Source organism: Porites lutea, chromosome 14 (genome assembly GCF_958299795.1).
Source record: "Porites lutea chromosome 14, jaPorLute2.1, whole genome shotgun sequence".
In the NCBI taxonomy this organism is placed as follows: Eukaryota; Metazoa; Cnidaria; class Anthozoa; order Scleractinia; family Poritidae; genus Porites; species Porites lutea.
Genome location: NC_133214.1, coordinates 7,407,089 through 7,416,189, shown reverse-complemented (window position 1 = coordinate 7,416,189; position 9,101 = coordinate 7,407,089). Strand labels below are relative to the sequence as shown.

The window sequence follows — 9,101 nt, the reverse complement described above, 5'->3', positions numbered from 1 at the left end:
GATCGATCTGACCGAGTATCAGGTTTGATTATAAGCTTATAGAACTTTAAAAAGCCTTTAGACATTTTCTCACTGCAAATAGAAAGAAAACGTTCCAAATAATATTTAGTTATAATTATGGCTGTAAAAGAAAGCTTTGAGCGATTTTCTTGCCTCGAGTTCATCTTTGAAAAAAGCAAACGCCGGGAAGTCGGCTTAAAACATAAACAAGGATTTTCAGAGACACTTTTTACTTGTCCTCGTGAATGAAAATTGTTGTCTCTGTATATGTTTCACCGAATTATTATCCTTTTATTGATTGTTAGTAGTCTCTTTTGCAATTTTAATCGCTGTGCCGTTTGTTTTCAGTCGCTCACGAACATCGCTTGCAGGAGTAGTCAAAATGCCGCGTGCATAAAACGCTTTTGAAGATTACGCATAACTACAAAACCGTTAAATAAAGAAATAAACATAATAAATTTTTTATCATGTTAAAGCGTATAACTCTATTAATCTTGATTTAAACAGTCCACTTCGGCGCTTGTCAAAAGTGAGAACCGGCAAGCCGTATAGGTGATTTTAGAAATTTTTTTAACGGTTTCGGTAAAAGCCCACGCGTGCTTCGATCGACCTGAATGTTGAATGAGTACAATTTGTATTGCAAAATTGTGATCTGTCCAAGGTCTGTATGATAAAAACAGTGCCTCATGGTGCTGTTTCACCTCAGATGATGTGTAAAAAGTATAAAAGGTTGGTTTACACGTCCCCAGACTTGTTAGCAAGATTTTGTAAAAGAAATTGTAAACTTGTCGAACGCAAAAAATTGGCCTGATTTGTTTTCCGAGAATTTGTTTTCCTGGCCTAATCTACTGTGATCAAGAGCCATTATGGCTCTTGAATGTGATCGATGATTGCTATTTTTTGGGTGTACATAATAAGGCTATCCACTCGATGTAAGATTAAGTTCACTCTTAGCTTGGACTGTTTGCAAATTATTTTTCTCTAAAATCACTTAGCCTTTCGCTCAAAAGTCACATGAATGTGCTCTAAAGTTAACTGATTTGTAACATACAATTGCAAGTTTATTGTTTGATTTAAATTATAAATTCGAGTTAATAGGAGCTTCGCTTTTAGCCCTGGCTAAATCTATATATTAATATTAGCTAAAATTTAATTGGTTATGGCATCTTTACGCTAATTCACAGCTGTAAAATTGTATTAACAGATGAGTTATCCACTCTTACTCTGACCTGTGAGTAAAGCATTGAGTTAACCCTTTAAGCCCCAGTATCCACATACAAATTCTCCAAACTGATCTCCATACATTTCCTTTAAGAATTAGTTGAGAGAATTTAATAAAACATCAAGGCATTTTCTCTTTCGTGATCATTTTTTATATTCTCACAACCTTATCTTTTGACAGTGTATGGACATTGTTAGGAGAAAATTGCTGTTGGTCACTATTGGGACTTAAAGGGTTAACTGTATCTGAAAATTGTGACCTGCTTTTCTCCCTCATGACCACCTCTCAGCTTCTCTATGGGTCCTGTGGACCCCAGTGTGTAAAATCCTGGTAAGAACACTACAGAGATTATGGGATAGTGTATGTTGAGAACACTTTAGCTTAAAAACGTTAGTCTCAGATAGATTCACTTATATTCAATCCAAAGGCAGAATGGAAGTGCTGTAAAGCATTTAAGGATTAATAGGTCTTACCTCCCCTGGTGCTGTGCCTTGACGTGGCGGGGAGGCTTGCGTGCCCTTGGGACCACTAGAGCTATGATGGCGGGAGCTTATGCTCCTGGCAGGTAGAATTATGCCAGATTGCTCCAAGGTAGAAGGGCCAGACTAAACAGCACCCTGCCCCATACATTCCAGATATCTGCTGGAAACTTGAGGAAGACACTACTTGTATGAGATTGGATTCCTTACAGTCACTGGTTGCTTGTGTATGACTAGATTCCAATGAAAGCTGAACTTGTGGATATGGTGTAGTGGTGTATGGCCGATGAACTGTTTCGGCAGAAACCGGTGTCACTTGGGGTGGGTTGACCTTTGGGATGATAAGGATTTACTAGGATCGGAGTTCCCAGACCATTTGGATCATGGTAGACCAAACGAACCAATGAATTTTTGTCCAGAGTGGAGTCATCATTTTATTTGATCTACCATGATCTGAGTGATCTCGGATCACTTATCCTCATTCAGATCGTCTCAAAAAGCCCACTCTTAATAATCTACATGCCACGAGAGATCAGCAAACATAGAACCTGTCAACCTATAAACCAGTAAGTATGGAAACCAGAAACTCATACTTAGTGATATTCCCTATTTGTAGTGTTCAACTACAAAGGCATCCCTTGTGCTTGGCCTTATTGCTGTGGTGTGAACCTGGAAAAACCCAGGATACCCAAATAAGTTGGTACTCGAACTAACTGTTTCTCTACTCCTCTTGTGATTCTGAATCACCATTTACCTGTCTTCATTTGATTATGGCTATTATTATCACTCTTGCTCAAATCCTTGAAGGGGCACAGCAGATTTATAAGTGGGATTAAGAGACACTTGATCTATGGCGATTGTTGTTTTTTCAATTTCAGTACACTTCTTGACACAAAACATTGATTTGAATTTAAATAATTATTGACTTTTGTAACCTAAATTTCATCCGATTACTTCAAGTCGTTATTACTCCCGTTGTGAGTGACGTCACTGGACAGCATTAACGGCCGGTCGATTCAGACGTTGTTGAGAGGAGAAAACGACTCAAAGCAATCGGACGAATTTCAGGCTATGACTTTTGTACTTGTTATCATATTTCATATATCATTTATTAGAAGGAGTGTGGTGGTAAGATTTCTCGCTTGTCATGTGGAAGAAAGCAGAGCTGGCATGTAGGCCCAGCCACTGTTGTACTTTTTCCCTCCATCATGTACCCTGGATTTGTCAATCAGGTATGTGACTTAATTCAATTTTTTAGATTAAAAACTGTGTAATACCATTCCTTGAGAATTAACATTTTGTGGTTTTAAAGTTGGAAAAAGTTATTTAGCATAACAAGAGTGACTTGTTAAACAAGTATTTGGTGGTACATTGTGATGCTGATTGCTCTCTGGACCTCCTAAACACCTGATTTAATAACACACCCACTCAGTCAGTTCTCCTACTGACTGTTCCTCTTCACTTGTTGTGATCATTGATCCACAACTCCACTCTGATGCATCCCCTATACATTCCAGATAACTGACTGGAAACGTTTGGAAGATACTACTTGTATGAAATTGGATTCCTTATGGTGGCTGGATGCTTGAGTATGGGTGGATTCCAATGAAAGCTGAACTTGTGGAAGGTGTAGTGGTGTTATGTGGCCGATGAACTGTTTTGGCAGAAACCGGTGTCACTTAATCTACATAACACAAGAGATCAGAAATCATAGAACCAGCCAACCAATAAACCAGTAAGTATGGAAACCAACAACTCATACTAACTGTTCTTCCCTATTTGTAGTGCTCAACTACAAAAGCATCCCTAATGCCTGCCCTTTTTGCTGTGGTGTCAGCCTGCCTATTGGAGGAACCTGCCACCCTACTGTTCTTCGCTGTTTGTAGTGTTGAACTACAAAAGCATCCCTGATGCCTGCCCTTTTTGCTGTGGTGTTAACTTGCAAATCAAAGGAACCTACCATCCAACTCCAGAAAATCTAGGATACTCAACACACCCACTCAGTCAGTACTTATAATGCCTGTTCCTCTTCACTTGTTGTGATCATTGATCCACAACTCCACTCTGATGCATCCCCTATACATTCCAGATAACTGACTGGAAACGTTTGGAAGATACTACTTGTATGAAATTGGATTCCTTATGGTGGCTGGATGCTTGAGTATGGGCGGATTCCAATGAAAGCTGAACTTGTGGAAGGTGTAGTGGTGTTATGTGGCCGATGAACTGTTTTGGCAGAAACCGGTGTCACTTAATCTACATAACACAAGAGATCAGAAATCATAGAACCGGCCAACCAATAAACCAGTAAGTATGGAAACCAACAACTCATACTAACTGTTCTTCCCTATTTGTAGTGCTCAACTACAAAAGCATCCCTAATGCCTGCCCTTTTTGCTGTGGTGTCAGCCTGCCTATTGGAGGAACCTGCCACCCTACTGTTCTTCGCTGTTTGTAGTGTTGAACTACAAAAGCGTCCCTGATGCCTGCCCTTTTTGCTGTGGTGTTAACTTGCAAATCAAAGGAACCTACCATCCAACTCCAGAAAATCTAGGATACTCAACACACTCACTCAGTCAGTACTTATAATGCCTGTTCCTCTACACTTGTTGTGATCATGGATCCACAACTCCACTCTGATGCATCCCCTATACATTCCAGATAACTGACTGGAAACTTGTGGAAGATACTACTTGTATGAAATTGGATTCCTTATGGTGGCTGGATGCTTGAGTATGGGCGGATTCCAATGAAAGCTGAACTTGTGGATGGTGTGGTGGTGTTATGTGGCCGATGAACTGTTTCGGCAGAAACCGGTGTCACTTAATCTACATAACACAAGAGATCAGAAATCATAGAACCGTCCAACCAATAAACCAGTAAGTATGGAAACCAGCAACTCATACTAACTGTTCTTCCCTATTTGTAGTCTTTAACCACACAGGCATCCCTTGTGCTTTGCCCTGTTGCTGTGGTGTGTCCTGGTAAACCCAGGATACCCAAATAAGTTGGTACTCAAACTAACGGTTTCTCTACTCCTGTGTGATTGTGGTCACTGCATGACAACAATCATGGTAATTACCTGTCTTCATTTGATTATGGCTATCATTATCTCTTTTTCCCAAATCCTTGAAGGAACACAGTTTGCAGCAGTCAACATACAGCAGATTTATAAGTGGGATAAAGAGACACTTGATCTATGGCGATTGTTGTTTTTTCAATTTCAGCACACTTTTTGACATGAAACATTGATTTGAATTTAAATATTGACTTTTGTACTTGTTATCATATTTCATATATCATTTATTAGAAGGAGTGTGGTGGTAACATTTCTCGCTTGTCATGTGGAAGAAAGAAGACCTGGCATGTAGGCCCAGCGACTGTTGTTTTTTTTCCCTCCATCATGTACCCTGGATTTGTCAATCAGGTATGTGACTTAATTCAATTTTTTAGATTAATAACTGTCTAATACTTTTCCTTGAGAATAAACATTTTGTGGTTTTAAAGTTGGAAAAAGCTATTTAGTATAACAAGAGTGACTTGTTAAACAAGTATTTGGTGATACATTTTGATGCTGATTGCTCTCTGGACCTCCTAAACACCTGATTTAATCACACACCCACTCAGTCAGTTCTTCAATGACTGTTCCTCTTCACTTGTTGTGATCATTGATCCACAACTCCACTCTGATGCATCCCCTATACATTCCAGATAACTGACTGGAAATGTGTGGAAGATACTACTTGTATGAAATTGGACTCCTTATGGTGGCTGGATGCTTGAGTGTGGGCGGATTCCAATGAAAGCTGAACTTGTGGAAGGTGTAGTGGTGTTATGTGGCCGATGAACTGTTTTGGCAGAAACCGGTGTCACTTAATCTACATAACACAAGAGATCAGAAATCATAGAACCGGCCAACCAATAAACCAGTAAGTATGGAAACCAACAACTCATACGAACTGTTCTTCCCTATTTGTAGAGCTCAACTACAAAAGCATCCCTAATGTCTGCCCTTTTTGCTGTGGTGTCAGCTTGCCTATTGGAGGAACCTGCCACCCAACTGTTCTTCGCTGTTTGTAGTGTTGAACTACAAAAGCATCCCTGATGCCTGCCCTTTTTGCTGCGGTGTCAACTTGAAATCAAAGGAACCTACCATCCAACTCCAGAAAATCTAGGATACTCAATACACCCACTCACTCAGTACTTATAATGCCTGTTCCTCTACACTTGTTTTCATCATGGATCCACAACTCCACTCTGATGCATCCCCTATACATTCCAGATAACTGACTGGAAACTTGTGGAGGATACTACTTGTATGAAACTGGATTCCCTATGGTGGCTGGATGCTTGAGTATGGACGGATTCTAATGAAAGCTGAACTTGTGGAAGGTGTAGTGGTGTTATGTGGCCGATGAACTGTTTTGGCAGAAACCGGTGTCACTTAATCTACATAACACAAGAGATCAGAAATCATAGAACCGGCCAACCAATAAACCAGTAAGTATGGAAACCAGCAACTCATACTAACTGTTCTTCCCTATTTGTAGTGCCTAACTACAAAAGCATCCCTAATGCCTGCCCTTTTTGCTGTGGTGTCAGCCTGCCTAATGGAGGAACCTGCCACCCAACTCCAATAAATTCAGGATACCCAACATGCCTTTTCAGTCAGTCAGTACTTAATAATTATGCAGACTTTTCCTCTGCTCCTGTTGTGATTGTGATCAGTGGAAGTCCCTTGAGCTATCTGCATTGATTATGGCTATGGTTATTGCTCTTGCAGACGTTTTTGGAGGACGATACTCTATACAGCAGTGAACACACAGCAGATTTATCAGTAGGAACTGCTTCTCTCAAGACATATAGCTTTCTCTCTGTAGCTTTCTTCATGAATAAAAACTCCATGGTTTTCATGGAAAAGGACAAATCACACTAAGGGTGACAAGAAGCACAACTCTTGTGATACATTTTGTCACTTTTTTAACTGATTGTTTTTTCTCTTCTTTTTAGCACAGCCTTTGTCAATGCAGATCATGAACTGCACAATGTGTCTGGCATTATTCTGTCACTTCACTGTGAATTGGACATACCTTATAACTGAGTCAAAGACAGAGAATACAGCCAAGTATTCATTTTACAGAACTTTTTGTGGAAACTACCTTCTGTAGAGCAGCTATGAGGACGTTGTCGATGGTGTACAGAGTATATTTTCTGGTCATATAGCCTGAAGTCCTCAGATAAGAGCACTTAAATTGCGAATAAAGCTGATACTACATTTTGACCAAATCTAAATAACCAAAAAGTGGCATTTTTGGACCAAAAGCATGGAAAAGTGCGATGTTTTAGACTTTTTGGACTTTCAAAAATTCTGTGTTTTAAGGTCAAAAAAGGTTTCTCTTTTCTCTGCAAAGTCAGAAAGTATTATTTCTAGGCTTATTTTGATCAGATTTAAATTATGAAAAACTTGGCATTTTTTTGGCCAAAAACATGGATTAACCCCTTTGAAAAAAATGCAATTTTTTGGACTTTGAAAAATTCTGTTTTTTTTATAGTCAAAAAAGGTGTCTTTTATTTTCTTCAAGGTAATTAAGCATTATTATTTTGTAGTCTTATTTTGACCAAATCTAAGTAGAGAAAAAAAATGGCATTTTTTGACCAAAAGCATGGGTTAACCCCTTTGGTAAGGCGGATTTTTTGGGCTTTAAAAAATTCTGTTTTTTATGGTCAAAACAGGTTTTTTTTTCTCTGCAAAGTCGCTAAGCATTATTTCTAGTCTTATTTTGACCAGATCTAAACAAAAAAGAATTGGGCGTTTTTTGATCAACCCTTTTTTGGACTTTAAAAAATTCTTTCATATATATATACATATAGTAAAAGAGGTTTCTTTTTTCTCTGCAAAGTCACTAAGCAATATTTCTAGTCTTATTTTGACCAAATGTAAATAAAGGAAAAAATGGCATTTTTTGGCCAAAAGCATAAGTTAACCCCTTTGGAAAAAAATGCGATTTTTTGGACTTTCAAAAATTCTGTTTTTCAAAGTCAAAAAGGTTTCTTTTTACCGTGCAAAGTCACTAAGCATTTATTTCTAGTCTTATTTTGACCAAATCTAAATGAACCTCATAATTGGCATTTTTCGTCCAAAACCATGGGTTAGCCCCTTTGGAAAAGTGCGATTTTTTAAACTTTGAAAAATTCTGTTTTTTATAGCCAAAGAAAGGTTTTTTTTTCTCTGCAAGGTCACTAAGCAATATTTCTTGTCTTATTTTGACCAAATGTAAATAAAGGAAAAATTGCCATTTTTTGGCCAAAATCATAAGTTAACCCCTTTGGAAAAAATGCGATTTTTTCGACTTTCAAAAATTCTGTTTTTATAGCCAAAAAAAAGTTTCGTTTTCCTCTGCGAAGTCATTAAGCATTATTTCTAGTCTTATTTTGACCAAACCTAAATAAACGAAAAATTGGCATTTTTTGACTAAAAGCATGGGTTAACCCCTTTGAAAAAATGCGATTTTTTGGAAAAATTCTGTTTTTTAAAGTGAAAAAAGGTTTCTTTTTTTCTGCAAAGTCGCCAAGCTTTATTTCTTGTCTTTTTTTGATCAATTGTAAATAAAGAGAAAAATTGGCATTTTTTGGTTAAAAGCATGAGTTACGCCTTTGGAAAAATGCGATTTTTTTGAGTTTGAATAATTCTGTTTTTTATAGTCAAAAGGGTTTCGTTTTTCTCTGCAAAGTCGCCAAGCATTATTTTAGTCTTATTTTGACCAAATCTAAATAAACCAAATAATTGGAATTTTTTCATCAAAAGCATGAGTTATCCCCTAAAAAAATGCGATTTTTTGGACTTTGAAAAATGCTGTTTTTTAAGGTAAAAAAAAATTCTTTTTTCTTTGCAAAGTCAGAAAGCATTATTTCTAGTGTTATTTTGATCAAATCTAAACAAAGAAAAAAATGGCAGTTTTAGAAAGGCGGATTTTTTGGACTTTGAAAAATTCTGTTCTTTAAGGTGACTCGACCCAGTTTTTTTGGGGGGGTACCATCCTACTTTGAAGCTCTCTGGTATCCCCACCTTTACTTTTATCGTTAGTCTAACACATAGAATGGATAACATATAGATCAATCTACAATATAACATAAAATTTTTGGCGATCGGAGTAACTGTCACGTGGTTATAATGCCACGCCCCTTTGAGGTCTGAGTCGAAAATCTGCTGTTGCCGGCATTTTTTCGTGAAAATCTCTCGCCTACACATAGTGCGCATTAGTGCCTTGCGCTGAACAGAGTTTCACCAAAATCGCAAAGACCCAATTCGAGAAATTCAGCGGTTTCCAAATTTAGGTCATAATTTATGCGAAAATGATAAGCAAACTTTACACGGATTATATCTAATAAACTATGAGATT

The 9,101-nt window shown here is 37.8% G+C and overlaps 1 long non-coding RNA gene across 1 annotated transcript; it reads left to right on the top strand.

The window, feature by feature from the left end:
* The first annotated feature begins 2,829 nt into the window (after positions 1-2,829).
* LOC140924706 (uncharacterized) lies at positions 2,830-5,517 on the top strand. Its single transcript, XR_012164327.1, has 3 exons — positions 2,830-2,933; positions 5,012-5,128; positions 5,413-5,517. It is a non-coding gene; the product is annotated as an uncharacterized lncRNA (long non-coding RNA).
* The last annotated feature ends 3,584 nt before the right edge of the window (positions 5,518-9,101 follow it).